We start from the raw sequence: 19,078 nt of genomic DNA, 5'->3' as shown, positions 1-19,078 counted from the left end.
TAATACAACCCAACACACATGGCATGCAAATTTAGCATTTTCAGTTACCCAATTGGGATGAAAATGAGTGGACAACCTTGCAGAGGTTGCATATAGGATGGTAGACACATCACCCCAGAGGAATGACCCCAGATGATTGAGAGGGTGCACAAGCAGAAACACCCAGGGAGATAGTTATGGGACACAGAGGATCATAGGTGGCATATGGAGTAGAAGAAAAGGACCAATCAAAAGAGTGCAAGTGATATGGTGGGTTATAATTAGACACATCAACTTGGAGGATTGACTCCAGAAGAATAAAAATGCACACCACTAATTTTTTTTGGGAAACAAAATTTAGAGGCTAAGGAAAAGTTCTAGGGCTCGATCTCTCTCGATGTCAAGTGATCAAGGGTGCAAAATATTTAGAGCAGATGGTTAAGCCATCAATGCTATAATATAAGGGGCCTAACCAGTGGTCATTTGCAGAGGTTTACAATGTAAATAACCCAGCCTAAAAAACTCTATAGTCCTGGTTTAAACACATTTAGGTGTAATTTAAAGCATATGAACAAGTTGGCAACTTTTTGCATTATGCACCATATTTGGGGAATTTCACCATAACTAGCAATGAGTTGAACTTCAAAAGCATGACATGAATGAGTTGGTAACATATTTGGTGGCAAGGACATATTTAGAATCTTATTTGGTAGTTTGGACAAATTTTGAGTCAACCAAATTTTGAAAGTTATGGTTAAACCTTTATATTTTTCCATAATTACAAATTTGGGCAGTATAACTCAGAGTTTCACATAGGGAAAATAGATTAGACTCAATAATTTAAGAACATATTCATAATACTTGAAAAAAGTAGGAAAAAATAAAAAAATGAGGATCTATGCATGGTGGTGAGCTTCAGTATTGCAGCAATAATGCTGCAACTCCTAAGGCTTCCTTCTTTACTTTTATCAACCGAGTAGTTCGTAACAAACTTGGAAGCGACGGTGCTGTATGCACAAGTACTAGCTCTTACTGCAGGCTATTACTTGATCAGCTGGCGCATGTTCGCTAGGAGCTTAAGCCAACTTCTATGAATTCTCAAAAGAAGTTTTTAACTGTAATGAAAGAAAGCTAACTCGAAAGAGGCTATTCTACTTGCTGAAAGAGAATGAAAACTGAAATGGAACGCAAACCCTAGCAAACCCTAGTTTACCCACTAACCCTACTTTTGCAAGAAAAGAGATGGAAACTATTGAAATGGGTGCCATTGACTATTGAAAAGGTAAATTGCATTTATTCAAGCTACTTCTAAAGATAAATGAGAAGAAATCATCTTTTTTGTATTTTTGAGCATTTTTATGTGGAATTATTATGCTTTTGTTTTGACTAGTTGTAGTTGTGCAGAGGTTTGGTGGCAAAGGAAGATGGAGTTCACTTTTTCAAAAGGTGAGGAAAGTGTGGAGGGGTCCTAAGAAGCCCCTATTACCCTTCTGAAGACTTCCATTGCGATCAGGCTTCGAAAAGTCACTCACAAGAATTTCTACAGGAGGCTACAAGGGATCTACAGGAGGTTCTACAGGAGGATCTACAGGAGGAGGCCTAAAGCTATTTTTGGAGGTTTGAAGGTGGAAAAATGATGGAAAAAGGGGAATGAAGGTTGGATGAAGGTGTTGGGGGGTCTATAACTTGTCAAGGAAGATCATAAATGAAAGAGATGGTTGGATTTGTTTAAAGGGCAAGGAAGCAATTTTGTGAAAAACCGCAGAAATTAGGGAAATTTGGCGAAATTTGGCAAATGAGTGGGGAAATCTTGGAGAAGTGAGTTGGTGATATTTTTTTGATGGAGGGATAGTGGGTTGAAACATTCTACAAGAAAGCTACACGCTTACTTCTCAAAACTGACCAAAGCAAGAACTGAAAAACAGAGTTTTGTCTATTTTAATCTAATTTATGACCTAAAACTAGAGGAATGTTGAAAAATATCTTATGAACAGGGAATCATGTGAGAAAACCATGGTAAATAAACATAAAATGATCTAATCATGTGAATCCAAACTAATATCATCTTCTCCAACTCGAAATATCACACTAGCAATTGCATTAGAAAAGCAAAAATAGTGTTTTTGGTGGCAGCAGTAGTGCTTTGATCTCAAATCATGGTCCCAAGGAGGGAGAAAGGAGATCAAGACCTGTTGTTGACCTTTTTGGATCTTTTTCTATCACTGCAGCAAACTACTTAAGCAACTTGAAGCAAAAACAACTATTCTAATCATCAAAAGCAACCTAATTTAACAAAGCAAGATTAACCTAAACAACAAAAATTATCTCATGAATGCAAGCAAAAGCATATAAATACACAAAGGAGGTGTTGGGAAGCTTGGGTTGGGCCCTAACCCAAGAGCTTTAGCCCTCTAGAAAAGATCAATGCTAGTTCAAAACTTGGTTCATCTTCATTTATCAAAAAAATAACAGTTACATCACAAAATTGTCTTCAAAAAGAGCTCGAAAATGAGTTGAGTACAAAGCTGCAAGAAAGAGCGAAAATATACTATGAGATGGCTAACCTACTGAGGCTTGAAGCCTTCTTATTTATGCAAGTGAGGACTCCCAACAGTCCTCCTAAACTTAAGGAACTCGACTGTCTAGAACTGAAGATAACAGTAGCCCTACTTGACTTGCTCGGCTGCCCCTTGGAATCATCAATGTGGGCCTTTGTACTCCGAGCTACTGATGGAGAATTTGAGGAAGGGATAATTAATGAAGGAGACACCCCTCCTACAAGTCCTCATCCCTGTTTATTTGATTTTGGCTTCCATCTTGCTCATAAATTCTTGGTCCTTGTCCAAAATTGTCCAAAAAGTCTGCAATAAATACTCATTAGACTACATGCAAAGTGACTATTCCCATTCACTCTATTGACATAAATATATTCAAAAAATGCACAAAACTATTGAGAATGGTGGATTAAATGAAAATAATAGGCAAAATTAGCCCATATAGTTACCCATTTCTGGGGCTCATCATCACCCCCCTGCTGAATGGGTTGCTCATCCTCTGAGCAACTAATCTAGTTCTTCATCTTTAATAGCTCTAACATATTCCCTGACATCCCAAGCCTTTGATGTGATGTCTTCCTCTCTGTCATGGAAACTTGCTTTCTAGTCCACTTCCTCCCATTGTTTCTATTCTTCCTCCTCCTTAACTCCTTCCAAAAGTCCTAGCAACAGTGGAGGACTGAATTTGAGACCAATCTAGTTGGCTTTCAAGTTTTTCATTGATTGGTTATATAGGGGCAATCTCCTCATATCTTCCCTCATTCTAATTGTGGAGTGATACTCCCTGATCTTTAGGCTATGTGATAATGTATTCCACCTTCTCATGTAGGCATGAAGGCAGTCATCACCAAACAATCTCTCCATATGTTCAAAATGAGAAATAGCATGTGCTTGCTTGTCAACATAGTCAAGGCCAACTTGAGGATTGGCTACAAGGTGCTGGTGGGCATAGATGAGATCCAATGGTTTTGTTGGTTCTACCCTTATCATCAGGGGCTCACTTAGCTCCTTTGCCATGATTTTCTGAATTTCCACTGCCCTCTTTTCTTCATGGTTCAACCAAGAATCCATGGCCATGAGTTGTAGGTCTCCCAATGCAGCATTTGGATCCCATAAATTCATGTCAGGAAGTGCCATGTTGTGAAGATAAAATTTTGTTAGCTTGGTTTTATCCTCGGATGAACTATTATCACATATATGCATAAACTAGCCATAATCTTCAAATGGTGTTATGCCCCTCTGAGCCAATGTGTTAATCTGGAATTGGAGCCACTAATCTTTGAGATACAGTGCATATGATCTAGCTGGCTATCTGCACTATAAGGCCTCCATTGCCCAGCTCACCATGCAGGCCATTTGGGCTTCCTTTTCCTGCAGTTGTTTTTTCAAAATCAACACTTCAGTTGCTGCCTGAGATTCTTTTTCTTGTTGTTGTTTCATCAGTGTCTCACTATCTATCTGTATTTCTTCTTCTTGCTGATGTTTCTCTGCTACTTCACTATATGCTTGGGGTCCCTCTTTTTGTTTTTGTCCTTCCAAAATTGGCAGCTTATCTCCTCCTTAAGGTCCCCTTTCCTGTAACTGCTTTTTCAATAGTTCATTTTCTTCCTGTAGTTGATCTCTTCTAATGCTCTCTGTGTGCCTTACCATGCCCAATTCTCTACTCATCTCTCTCAACCTATTTTCCATGTGCCCTTTATCTTCGACCCCTTTAGATTTGAGAATCTGCATCCAGGTGTGGGTCCTAACTCGTTCCCTTTCTAGTTCAAAGAAGAGAGGTATTGCGAATTTTTGTGGGATGATCTTCCCACCTTCTAGAATATTGTAATAGGAGCCTAAATTAGGCTAAGGGCTTGGCTCAGGTATTTCTTTGGCCTTACCTTCCTCTTAGGGACTATTCTTCTGCCTTCTTTTCCAATATTTCAGTTTCCTTGAGCTTGGCGAGTGTCTCCTATAAGGAGGTTTGTGCCTCCTATAGGACTGCTTTAGAGTCCATCAATTTGATCTTTTCCTTCCAGGTGGAGGTCTTAGGACTCCGTATCTTGTAGGTGATAGAGATTTTGGAGGGAGATTCCTCTCTTGTCATAGTAGGTGCATCCTCAATGATAATGGGTTTTTTTTATGGTGGCTGTGGCTTGCCTACCTTAATTCTGGTGCTCCTCCAGGCTTTGAAATACATAGATGTCTGTCTTTTTCTTTTCCCTTTTGCTTAGCTAGAGTGCTCAATGCAGTAAGGATAGTTGCTGCTTCCCTTGCTAGTGTCTTAGGAGACACTTCTTCTTGTTGTTCTTTCCCTTCATCCTCTACAGATTTTCCTATATCTGCTGTTTCTGTTTTTGTTTCTGTTGTCTCTGGTGGTGTCTTCTCCTTTTCTTGCTGAGTTTCTGCCTTTCCTGTGGTAGTCTTTTTCTGAGCTTTCTTGGGCTTGTTCTTCTCAGCTTTTGTCCTCTTCCTCTTCTTTTTTTTTGATGTTGTTTTCTTTTCTGCCTTATGTTCAACTGTGGTTTGGTCCGATTTTCCTTCTTCTTTCTATTTTTCCTCTTTCTCTTTTCCTATTTTAATATTTTGTGCTTCCTCATGAATTTCCTTTCCAAGTTCCTCTATCTGCTCCTCCTCTTCACTGCTAGATAAGATAAGGTCATCAGTAAGATTTTTGGTGTCATCTTCTCTAGACATGTTCCTGAAAATTTCCCAGGCTATAGGGATGGTGTATGTGTGTAGGGCATCCTCTACCAACAATTTGATGAGCCCATGATGGGCCAGTTGGTCTGGAACCCCTGCATTCAACTTGGTGCCACACTCTATCAAAGATTGGAGGAGAAAATATGGCAGACTGAGTTTTCTAGCTGCAGGTAGGTCCATTCCATATCTTAATTCATGCAATAATCTGAAGTGGTAACCATAAACTATACTGAATCTACATTCACTAGAGATATATTTCATGATCTAGTAGCTGACCGCACCCCATGGATGAGGAAAAATTGTCCTTCTGACCCCATTCTTATCTTCTAAAGGATGTTCATCAGGCTAAAAAAATGTCTTTTTAGCAACCTGTCCTAGAGGTTTTTCCTCTTTTCTCTAAGGGAGCGCAAGTGGAAGATCTATGACTCTGCTGATAAATTCAGGTGTAAGCTCTATGGTAAAACCCTTGAAACTGACTGTAGCATGGGATTTTGAATGCGGCCTTAAGGACATTAAAAATTCTTCTGTCACCTCCTCATCATATCCATGAATTCTCTTGAAGAAAGAAATACAGTTTGCCCTGGTCAAAAGGGCCACTACTTCTAGGTGCTCACACAATTTGTTGGAGTTCAAAGGCTCCTTTCTCATAAAACCTCCGTGCATGGTGTTTAGTGACTTCTGAAAATGCTTAGGTGAGGAAGAAGGCAACAACCACAAATAGAGGAATAGTTGAGTTTTGTTTTTCTGAAACCAGATTGGGGATTTCTCGTGTTCTTATTTTTTCACAACATCAATTTGCAATTTTTTCCTCCCTTCAACCCGGTTTCCAACGTGAATTTACTTCTCGGCTTTTGGAAGGAATCAATATTTTGACAAAATAGAGAATATATAAAACAATGTTTTTTCACAGAGTAGACAGACTTGAAAGTTCATTTTTTTCCACAAGCTTGGTTTCTATGGTTGCATCCCTTTTCTTTATAGGAGAATACGGGAGAGGGGAAAGAAATAGATTTTTGAGTGCAAAGAAGAAAATTGAAAGACTGTATGGAATTTAGGAAACACAGGCAGACTTTTGAGCTCATTTTCCTTTCTTTTTTCAACCCAATACTTTGCTTCTAATCCACCACCTTGTATAGATATATCACATGTAGAGTGGATTTCTGAGCCTACCTCTTTTTGAGCTCGAATTTGGAAAAAAATCTAAATTTTTCCTCTGCGGAGCTGCTCTCTAGCCTTCCTATAGAAAACCTCCTGTAGACGATGTTCCTGCTCCTGTAGAGTGTGTTTGTCATTCCTGTAGAACCCGATAAGCAGGAAGGTTTTGAAAAACTGGTAGAAAATGACTAGTTCGGTATTCTAAAGGTGGTAGGTGAGTGTTACAGTCGAGAACTCGTCGACGCAAATGAAACAAAAGGTGGTGAAGGATTAGACCGCACTGTACTTAAGCTAATGGCGTGATATGCTATGACGAGGTGAGGTGGCCGAATGGGTATGTTATCCCCATCCAGACCATTGGTCCTACGCCAGTGTCATTATGGTTTTCATGTCGCCTGACCACCATCAACTCCATTATTACCGTTATATGCCGCCACCACTACCAGTTCTAAGTTTTTCCTTCCCGAGTTGATGGGCCACACGTGTTGTTGGGAAAAGTATCCAATTCGGAATGCCCCTATCCCACTCTAAGGTGTGATAGTGCCTTAGCAACAAACAAGGAAAACTATTTTCGTATTCTTCTTTATGAAATGTAAATGGAGAAGAAGGATGTAACTAACCAGTGTCTTCTGCTAGTTTGTCGATCCAATCACTCTCTCTTTTGTTCACTTCCCGCTGCTTGCTCCTTCACTGGTCCAACTTCATCAAGTTCCTGCAAGAGCACAAGAGAGGAAAACTACACAAAAGACATAGATTTACATTCATAACTAGTTTAGGATCAGATATAAACTAAATATGCAAATACAACAAAGCATCATTGATATACAAGCATATAGGAGAAACTCAAATAGTTTTATTGATATGATAAGAAAGTCCAAGAGGAGATACAACCAAGTGAGTCCCGATCCAGCATCTACCTCCCAGCAAAGGAATCCCTTCCTCTCCTCCAACAAAGCATAAATCACCCAATATACTAATCTCAATCTCAAACCAACAACAATTCTCTGCAAAGTACAAAATTCCAGCCTCCTGGACCTCTGGGTGAGAGATCCGTATATAGATGTAAGCAGAGAGGATGAGTCAACTTATGTTTTGACTTGTGGCTTCTCTCTATCAGTTCTTGCTTCCACTTGGAGACTGAGAGCCTCTTACTCATCACTAGTCGAATTCATTGAGACAAGTGTCATTGGAGAAGATTCTGGAAGCTTCCAGTGTCTTTCCACCTCGTTGACTGAGCTTGCCATTTGTCATTTCATGCTCAACGCACCCTGGTAGTGCATCCACCTGCGTTGCAATGCACCTAGCCAGTGTAACCTTTGAATTGCAATGCAGGCAGCTAGTGGAGCCTCTGAATTGATCCCGATTTGACTAGTTCTGGGCAGTTTCTGGTGGAGAACTTTTGGGAGAAGCTGTCATTTGTTGACCTTGTTTCTTTAGGAGCTGAAACAACATCTTTAGGGACTTAGGATCCCTTGGTTTATGGACATTTCATGCTCAATGCTGTAAGGCACAAAAATGTCTATAACAGTTGCCCCCTAAAGTATGAGGCCGTTTATCGGGTGAAATGCTTTATTAGGAGGATCCGAAGTTCTTCCAATGCTGGGAGGAGACCTGTAATAAGATACAATACAATACATTATTTTTCATACTGTTTTCATGATCTAGCTGAGGTGGGCATTCCCATGCTCAGCTTTATAAATTCATTTTTCTATACATAGGACAGACAATCATCTGATGGTAGACTGATGATTTTGATGAAATCACCATCCTTTTGGTAGGATGATTATCTGTGCTATAATGCTGTACATGTCAATGTCTTTATTTCCTGAATATATATTGCAGCCCGGATGGATGAAACTAGATCCGGGGTCTTCAATCTCGTTCGATCTTCACTCTAAGTACAAGTCGATCCATGTGAGAAATGTTCTGAAGTCGAACATGGAAAGACATCGCTTGATTACCAGTCAATGATGTAAACTGTTAACAAGCGCGAGAGGAATCACCGATAATGATAATGACCCTCAAGGTACTGCAGTACAATTCACGTGGTGTGAATAAAGGACTTGGCGTCGAACACCACACAAAATCTTTCGTTCGAAGGTCATTGATGTATACCTGTCGCCGGAAGTGAGAAACTTGCCATTGGGGCATGCAAGCTTCAAAGTACTGAAGGGGGTGTTCCTAGATCAACTTCTTGGATAATGAGCTGATGTCGACAATAAGCGATCCGTCAAAGGAGGGCCTTAATGTATCCCACATCAGTGACACGGAACGGAGCAAACGATTTTGATGGAGGTGAAAACGATCTGATGATATATGGTTCAGGGTGGCGGTCATGAAAGAATGAAGGATAATGTATGGTAGTGGATGGGACACGGTTGACTTCTCTGGATGACTTCTCTTGAACATATCGGCGACACTTATGTGATGGATTGGTAGCATTTACCCCAAAGATGGATGGTATGGCGAGACCATGGTGATGTGACCGGTGAATGAAACAACCCAACCTGACTCAGGCACGGAGTGGAAGTGTCATGTTCAAGAGCGACTTGCTACCAATAAAAGTTCTTTGAGTTTCTTCCCAATTTTCCCCAGTCATTTCTGACCAGTACCTCTTTATTTTTTTCAAGCTTGAGGAGGATAACATATGCTTGTTCAATAATTTTCCCTTCGGGCAAACCCATCGCTATGTTTTAACGAGCCTAGCGATAGTGAAACTCGTTCTCGTCTAAAGACAAGTTTGTCGCTATTAATCTTTTTAACGAGTCTAACGACAAAGATAACTCGGTCCTTTTCATTTTTAGAGAGTCTGAAAAGGTACGTAAAGATAACTCTGGAAGTCCTTTTTCGTCATCTAATCCCTTAAGTCCAAAAAAGTATAAAACAATAAAGAAGGGATGAATTTTCGATAGTTTTAACGAGCCGAAAAAAACAAGCGCTCGATCTTTTTGTGCAATAATCCCTCAGGTCCAAAAAGATTAAAATCTAGAGGAGGGATAGCACTTCCGGTTGCTTTAACGAGCTGGAAGGCCAAAACTCGGCAATCTTTTCATATTTTATGAGTCAGATGAAAAGAGCTTAAAGAAGACTCGTCTTTTGAGGAACGAGTGATAAAACGGGTAGCAGCTGATTCCAGGTAAGGGTTGGAACTTTCCAATCACGGCAGCGTCACAAGGATGGCTAGTGAAATCACTCTTCGCAGCTGTTCCTAAAAATGGGTAAACAATCAAATGGAGGTGAATGATCGGCCAATGGAAAAGTGGAGGTGACGGTGCAAACACGACCAAGGCTTTAATGGCTGATAATGTTACATTCACGGTGGTTATTTACCGGAGGGTAGTTCATTTTTTAACGAGCTTAAACGCGGAAAAACACTGCTCGGTCTTATGTTTATTTTTTAACGAGCATGAACTATGTGCTAAAACTGCTCGATCAATCCAGTCATATGATAAGAATGTCTCATTTAAGATTCCATTTTTTATGGAGCTTGCGCCTTACAAAGCTTTGCTCCCAATCCTTTCTTTATGCAAGTTAGGAAACGACTAATCCAAAAAACAGATAAATAATCGCTCTTTGCTTGCACTCCAAAAGGTTTGCATGCCCCCGGGTATAAAGTACGATTTCAAGGTTACCCCTACTTCACTTCCGCCAAAACATTTGTTTTACCGAGAGAGGCCTACCTCTTTCAGGTTACCAAAGATTGTCTCATTCACACAGCAAACAAAACATTTCTTCGGCAATGTCCACCGAGATGAACAAAGATGAGCGACGACGCCCACCGACCCACATAACTTTGACAAGAGAATCTTATTCTAGAACAACCCCTCTTCCAATCACGGAAGGGGTACGGACTAGTCATATTCTCCTGCGGAAACCTACTCTATACCCAAAGTTTTCCTGCCGAAGCAGACCAGGACGCATGCCCCCTGGGTTCCAGTCATATCCTTCCGAATTACTCGCGCTCATCGGGAGGACGGACCGTAGGTTGAGACATTTCTTGCGTGAAGAGACCATTTAGGGATGGTATATGACTATTTGTGATGCGTGATCCGGGAAATGAAAGCTGGTCCACGAGCTTGACCACTCTTCCTTCGTGCGGAAAACACATTTCTCTAAAGAGTGAGGAGACGATGGCTCCCATGCAATAAATATAGTCTCGTCCAAGGAGTAGGTTATAATCCAAGGGTCCTTGAACGACCATCACGTTCATTTGAACGGTCTTCCCTTTCAATGTGATAGGCACATTGGGGAGGATCCCTAAAGGTCGACTGGTTCCTTTATCGAAGCCTGTCAGATTTCTCATCTCAGGCAAAAGCGATGGCGAACCAAGCACTTTCCAAGCAATAGAGGAAAGGATACTCACAGATTCCCCCTCATCAATGATGGTGCCAGCCATGACCATTCTGTATATTTGAACGATAATTCGGAATGGTATACTTGCTGGCAAACGGGGTCTGCCTAGTTGGTTCCAGTCGAAGGACACAACTAGGTTTCTTGGTGGTGGGACCGAGTAGACGGCCGGGTATCGCTCTGACGAACTTCCTTCTTGCGATAAAGGAATGGGTGGATTGCCCCCTTGTTCGTTGGAGTCTGTGTTGATGAAAAGAATCTGGATGGTGTCATCCTTATCCTCTTCAGTGACTGTATCATTCGAAGATAAAACCTCTGAAGGCAAGACCGGGTCCACTGCCGCCTCGACCTTTTGACTCTCGTCTGGTATGGATTCAGTTGGTTTATCCTCAATGATAGACGCTTTAGCTGACCACTTGAGCGGGCCAGCTGGATTCTCAACTAACGAAGGACTTGGCAAGAGTTTTTTATATCCAGGAGGAAGTCGTAACGGTGAAACCAGACGATCTTCCAAGACTCTTTTAGCCTCGTCTAAGAAGGGACAACGGTGGAGGGCATGGTTGCCTTCGCACAGTCTACAGGGAGGTCTAGCCCTCCCTTTTTGTCCTGGGACTTCACTTTCGCTAGTTGACGGTGTACTTTCAACAGGGCAATCAGAGGTTGACGACACCGGATTGTGCAAACGGGGAGACCAGTCCCTTAGTATCCGAGGGATGCAAGGACAATCTCTATGAAAGTGGTCTCCCTTGCAGATGACACATGGCGATTTAGGCCTAGTCAGTGCTGTGTGTGGATTTTCATTAGACGACACTTGTTTTCCCTTATTTGCCTTTGGCTCCTTCTTCTTTTTCTCTTTCTTCTTCTTTTCCTTCTTCTTAGGAACTTGGTTTTTAGCTTTACCAGTCCCGTCAGATGAAGAGGAAGGAAGAGAGGAAGAATTAGAGGAAGTAGAAGGTTGGTGGGAAATTCTGGACTCGTCTAACTACTGATTCGACTGTTCAGGAATAGTGGTGTTCTGAACGACATTGGTTGAGAAGAGCCAGACCGGCAAGCCAATTGTCAGTCCTGGAAGCGACAATGTGGCCATATGGGGCGCACCAACATCTCCCCAAGAGGAGAAGGGACTAGGATTTCCACCAAGGGGAATTCCTTGGTTGGTAGGCTCCATTTTCTCAACCTAAAGATCAACGCAGGAAACAGGGGGTGATTATTCTGTTTAAAATAAATTTTAACGACGCTTAGACACAACTTGCTTTTTCAATTTTAAAGAGTCGAGAAAAAGCAAAAGATGACTCTAGTCTCCTTCGATTTTTAATGAGCCTGAAGTGACAAGTGCTCAGATGGACCTTTTCCGTTAAGGAGTCTGAAAAGGAATGAAAGGGACTGCTCTGGAGTTCTAGGTAGAGGGTGTGCCAAACTTTTTGCAAAACCGCAGAATACTTTTTAGGGTACGGGCGGTCAATCTTCCCGAATGCTGTGTTCAGTGCATTGCGATCAGTAGGGCGGCCGACACGGCTTCCTATGGATAAAGGTTTTATGCCTATAGGGGTCTCCCAATATATACTCGACGGTACGTGGGAGCACAATCCATACTGGCACTTATCGTCTCTCAGGAGGAATCACCCAACCATCAGTGAGGCGACCAGTGACCAGGTTTTACGACGCCGAAACACGTCTCTAGCCTAGACCTCTATGTTGTGCGTTAAGTTACAAAGCGTTGTTAAGTTCATTCAATTTATTTTAGGTTGATCTTTCTTAGAAGTTTGCCTTTTTGGATCACCACGAGATGTATGATACAATTCCTAAATGCAGTCTAAAGATGATAAGCAAGCTTTTATATCTTTTCAACAATGAAAATCCTAGCTACAAGGGGAAAAGAAAGACACCATCTTTTCTCAAAGAGCATAGACCACACTGTAAATGCACTTTTCCTAAATCAACATACAAACTGTCAAAATGCAAATGCACTTGTGCATGTATTTGTTTTCACTTTCTTAATATTGATGCCTAAAAAGAAAGCTGTTGTACAAATTTGAATTCGATTTCAAGTGAAAAACACAAACAAGTTTCCTTTTCGAAATCAAAAAGATGATTACGACACTTTATGATTTCCTTGTTTCGACACTAGAAATGCATAAATTCAAACCAAAAGACAAAAGTAAAAGCGTAATCAACTGTGAACAGCAAACAAACTCACTCCTAAGATCAAAATGACACTTACGACAAGTCTAGATCTGAGGGCAACAGTATGACTAGTTTACTTTTGTGATGGGAAACTGAAAATGATGTAACAAATACAAAAAGAACAAATACAGTTTCTTTATACAACTGAGGCAGAATTGAGGCAAAGAAAAGGGGTTTCAGATAGGTACACACACTGATAATAGGCTGCAAAAACAGAGATAAAACTGAGCAAAAGGAAGCAGGGAACCACAGCTGCACAAGGCCAAAGCTGATCAGCGCACCCCCAGCACAGAGAAACTGAACTTCAGCGCAGGTAGCCTTCTCGGGACCTGCGTTGAAATGCAGAACCTCTTCACAGAGTCTGCGCTGAAGCAGAAATGAGAATTGTTTCTGGGTTCTGGGTCACGGTTTGCAGTTTAATCTACGGTTTTTGGCCAGATAAAAGCTATCAATTAGGTACAATTAGAGGGATGATTTAAAGGAGGACTAAGATCTATCACAAAGGGCTGTTAGAGCATTTGTGGATCAGCTGTTCAGATCATACACAAATCCTAGTGAAAGGATTGAAGTAGCAGCTACTTCACATTTGATAATGGCAAATTCTTTTCGATTGCTTCTTCTTGTGTTTATGAAACAAACAATCAATAGAAACACAAATAAACTAACTAGATACGATCCCCAGCGGAGTCGCCAATTTGTTGTTGGGAAAAGTATCCAATTCGGAATGCCCCTATCCCACTCTAAGGTGTGATAGTGCCTTAGCAACAAACAAGGAAAACTATTTTCGTATTCTTCTTTATGAAATGTAAATGGAGAAGAAGGATGTAACTAACCGGTGTCTTCCGCTAGTTTGTCGATTCAATCACTCTCTCTTTTGTTCGCTTCCCGCTGCTTGCTCCTTCACTGGTCCAGCTTCATCAAGTTCCTGCAAGATCACAAGAGAGGAAAACTACACAAAAGACATAGATTTACATTCATAACTAGTTTAGGATCAGATATAAACTAAATATGCAAATACAACAAAGCATCATTGATATACAAGAATATAGGAGAAACTCAAATAGTTTTATTGATATGATAAGAAAGTCCAAGAGGAGATACAACCAAGTGAGTCCCGATCCAGCATCTACCTCCCAGCAAAGGAATCCCTTCCTCTCCTCCAACAAAGCATAAATCACCCAATATACTAATCTCAATCTCAAACCAACAACAATTCTCTGCAAAGTACAAAATTTCAGCCTCCTGGACCTCTGGGTGAGAGATCCATATATAGATGTAAGCAGAGAGGATGAGTCAGCTTATGTCTTGACTTGTGGCTTCTCTCTGTCAGTTCTTGCTTCCACTTGGAGACTGAGAGCCTCTTACTCATCACTAGTCGAATTCATTGAGGCAAGTGTCATTGGAGAAGATTCTGGAAGCTTCTAGTGTCTTTCCACCTCGTTGACTGAGCTTGCCATTTGTCATTTCCCACTCAACGCACCCTGGTAGTGCATCCACCTGCGTTGCAACGCACCTAGCCAGTGTAGCCTCTGAATTGCAACGCAGGCAGCTAGTGGAGCCTCTGAATTGATCCTGATTGACTAGTTCTGGGCAGTTTCTGGTGGAGAACTTCTGGGAGAAGCTGTCATTTGTTGACCAAGTTTCTTTAGGAGCTGAAACAACATCTTTAGGGACTTAGGATCCCTTGGTTTATGGACATTTCATGCTCAATGCTGTAAGGCACAAAAATGTCTATAACAACACGTGCTGACTGCATATTTGAACTGTGGTTTTAATGGGACGAAGCCTGTTTGAACTGAACAAGGGTGATTTGAACTGGCAGAGTGGAGGCAGAGACCTGCTCCACTACCAACACTGTTTTCCTCTTATTCTCCATGATTTCCTGCTTGGAAAGGTGCTTCCTGTAGATTTTACACCTATTCCATTGACGAGCATGGGGATGGCTTCTTCATCAATGATCTAGATCAGGACTGAACCATTGTCGTTGCACTTTTCTACTGTGTATGGTCCCAACAATATTGTCCTTGGTTTTCCCGAATCATACAGCAACACCCAATCTCCTTGCTGGAATTGTTTTTCTTTGAGGTCTCTATCATGCCATATTTTTCTTTGAAGTTGGACTACCTCGGAGTGGAGAAGGGCCTATAATCTCTGTTCATCCAATCCATTTAGCTGAAGCAGTCTTTCCTTTTGTGCATGGCTGAGATCTAGGTCCAGCTGAGCTACCATCCTTAAGGTGTTATATTCGAATTCTATTGACAACAGAGCCTTCTTCCCATAGACTAGCTCATAGGGTGTGAACCATGTGGTGGATTTCCAGATGGTGTTATAGGCCCAGGTGGCCTCAACCAATTGATCTGCCCAATCTTTTCTACTGCTGCTCACTACCTTAGTCAAAATCCCTTCCAAAGCTTTGTTAGTGACTTCCACCTGTCCATTTGCTTACGGATAATAAGGAGTGGAAGTTCTGTGCTTAATATTGTGATGTGTGAGCAGGTCTTCAACCAGATTGGAGGTGACTAACTCTCTTAGATAGCTAAACTTGTAGAAGATATTTTCCCTCAAAAAATCAACTACTTTTTCTTTTGTTGCTACCTTCATTGCCTTTGTTTCTACCCATTTTGTTAAATAATTAATACACACAATGATGTAAGATTTCTGTTTTGAAGGACGGTTGATAGGAGCCACAAACTCCATGCCCCACTTCTCAAATGGCTCGAAAGTCACTTGAGGTTGCAGGGGCATCTCATGCCTTGGAGTAGGTTTCCCCATCCTTTGACATTGGTCACATTGGCTGATATATCTCTTGACATCTTGATGAAGAGTGGGCCAATAGTAACCTGCTTGTAGGATTTTGAAGGCAGTCCTCTTTGCTGCAAAATGGCCCCCATAGGGCCCATCATGATAGGTTAGGAGGATGTCAAAAAATTCCTCCTCCTGACACATCACCTCAAAATCTGATCTGGGCCAAGTTTAAAAAGATTGCCCCAAATCCAGGTGAATGGGGCACTTTTCCTCACGATCTTGCTCTTCTCTTTTGAGGACAGGTGTGGCGGAAACTGTGCTGAAACCAAATAGTTTGCTATATTAGCAAACCATGGAGAGAGTACTAAAATAGAAAATAGGTGTTCATCTGGCATTTGATCATCCACCATTCCTTCTTCACCTATAGACAGACCTAGTCTAGACAGAAAATCAACAACAACATTTTCCTTACCCAGCTTATCAACAATGGTCAAATCAAATTGTTGCAATAAAAGTAACCATCTAATGATATGAGCGTTTACATCCAGTTTATTCATAAAATACCTAATTTCATCATTATCAATGTGCACAAATGTTTGATAGCCGATGATGTAGTGTTTGAACTTATTTAGGGAATGGACTACAACTAGGAGCTCTTTTTCGGTTATAGTGTAGTTATTTTTACTTACAAAGTATATAGCATAAGGTAGCTTCTCATCAACTTGCCTTAAGGTTGCTCCTATCACTTTGTTTGATGCATTTGTGTGAATGTGGAAAGGTAGGGCCCAGTTTGGACCTCTCAAAATTGGGGCAATTACTAGTTTACCTTTCAAGGCATCCAGAGCCTCTTGACAGTTGTCAGTCCATATGAACTCAGCAACTTTTCCCAAAAGACCAAACAATGGAGAGGCTAGCTTACTAAAATCCTTAATGAATCTTCGATAATACCCTGCTAAGCCTAGAAAACTTCAAACATCTCTTACCTTTTGAGGAGGTGGGACCCTTTGGATGATAGCACTCTTGTTGGGATCCACCTGTAATCCTTGCTGATAAATTGTATGACCTAGCACGGTCCCTTCAGTCATCAGGAATTTGCATTTTTCAGGACTGAGGGATAGGTTCATTTAAATACACTTGGTTAAAACCTTTCCTAGGCTAGTCAAAGTTTTTTGGAAGTTATAACCATAAGGGGTAAAGTCATCCATATAGATTTCCACTGAGTCATGAACCAGTTCAACAAATATGCTCAGTATTGCTCTCTGGAAAGTGGTGGGAGCATTGCAAAACCCAAAAGGAAGGACCCGGTATGAAAAGGTACCCCAAGGACAAGTGAAAGTGGTCTTAGCTTGGTCTTCCAGGCTGCTTTGGATCTGGTTGTACCCACTAAACCCGTCTAGGAAGGAGAAGAACTTCTTCCCTACCAGGCCATCTAACACTTGATCTATGAAAGGAAAAAGGAAATGGTCCTTCTTGGTGGCCTTGTTTAGTTCCTGATAATCTACACAGATTCTCCACTTCCCATTTTTCTTTGGCACTAGCACCAAAGGAGAAACCCATACGCTGTCAGAGATGGGGTAGATGAATCTTGCATCCAACAACTTTTGCAATTCTTCTTTGGCAATGTCCTTAAGGGCTGTTTCATCCTCCTTTGAGGTTACTTAACTGGTTTACAATCTTCTTTAATGTAAATTTGATGAGTACAGACTGAAGGGTGGACTCCCTTCATCTCCTTATAGCTCCAAGCAAAGGCATCCAAGTGGTTTTTCAATAAGCTACACAGTTCTTTCTCCTGATAGGTGGATAGGGATGAGTTGATCTTCAAGGTTCTTTCTGGGACAAATTCCACATTCTTTACTCAGAGAGAGGTCAAATCAGCCACACAGAGATCAACTAAAGGATTGGATTGGGTTTCTTCCACTATCTCTTCTAATGGCAACACAATGGGGGGTGGATTCCAAATCAAGTTCTCAATAATATCATCCTCAGTTTGTGGACCCCCCATGGTAGCCTCTATTGTATAGAATGGTGTGGAATAGACTTCATCCTAATCTTCCTCCTCCAACCAGAGAGGTAAATCATGTTCTAGCAGAGGTTGGGCAAGAGGATATAGGACTAGTTGTTTGGACATATGTCGGTTTTTTATTGTCTTGTTCCCAGCTCGACAACTGATGTAGGCATCTGCAATAGCCAACCAAGGTCTTCCTAGGATGAGAGGATACCCAGTGAGCTTTGCCTTTGGCTGGAGAACCAGGAAATCAGCAGAGTACTCCCAGGAATCAATAGAGACCATTACATCTTCCACAATCCGCTCAGGGGTCACGGTGGAGCGGTCTACTAACTGTAGTATTGTTGAGGTCTTTCTTAGGGAACCCTAAAGGTTGAGTTTGAGCATAGTGTCCCTGGTCATCAGGTTAATGGCAGCCCCTAGATCAATCAGGGTATGGGGGATTACGGTGCCATTGATGTGGACATCGACTACAGGACTCCTAGGGTCTAGATATTTTGGACAGATCACCTACCCAAACATCAGGTCGGACAGTTATCCTATGACATTGATAGTTGGGGCATCTCTCGTGTGCCTGAAGCACTTCTTCTTGATCATATTGTTGTAGATAGGTACATCTTTTATGGCTTGGAGAAGTGGTATCTTTACACATAACTGTTTCAATTCTCCCAGAAGTTCAGTTTCTTCTGGGGTCAGTTTTGTGGTTCCAGTTAGTCTCTCAGGAAAGGGTGGAGTGACTTTCGGTTCACTTTCCTATTTTTCTTCCTCATCCTCCTTAGGAGGAGGTTGTCTATTTGGGATAACCTTCCCAGATCGTAGGTTAATCTCTTGAATGTCCACAACATAGGTTGGGCATGATGCTTCTCCAGTGTATACCTGCTGGACCTATCTGTTATTAGGGTTCGGGTTTGGTTGAGCAGGTATTTGGGGTTGTCTTGGTGGAGCAGGAGGTAATGGTTATGGTTGAGCAGGTGGTAGAGGCAAAAGAGTGGGAGGAGAGTTGTACTGGGGCCTCCACCCCTGATGAGGTGCATTCCACTGAGGCTATGGATAAGCATAAGAGTGAAACAAATGAGCAATTGGTGGAGCCTGATATTAAGGAGGATACGACCAAGGAGGGGGTGTGGACTAGGAAGGATGAGTAGGTGGGCCCCAATAAGGCATGGAAGTGGCTTGATTGGGGTTGTAATAAGCCTGGGATGTCCCTTGCATTCCCTGTTGGTAAGGTCTAGGTCCATGAGGCCTCATTTGGTTCATGAAATAGAGTGGTTCAGTGGCTCCTTTAGCCCCCTGATATGTAGCTTTAATTTTGGGCAAGGAAGGGCACTGATTTGTAGGATGGTCTTCTTGACAGACTAAACACACTTCTATAGAGTGCAATTGACATTCGTTCCTAGGATGCTTCCTAGTGCACCTGGGACAA

This window comes from Pinus tabuliformis, chromosome X (assembly GCF_031772625.1).
Source record: "Pinus tabuliformis cultivar Carrire ecotype Pingquan chromosome X, CPIR1, whole genome shotgun sequence".
In the NCBI taxonomy this organism is placed as follows: Eukaryota; Viridiplantae; Streptophyta; class Pinopsida; order Pinales; family Pinaceae; genus Pinus; species Pinus tabuliformis.
Note: the sequence above shows the minus strand (reverse complement) of the source record.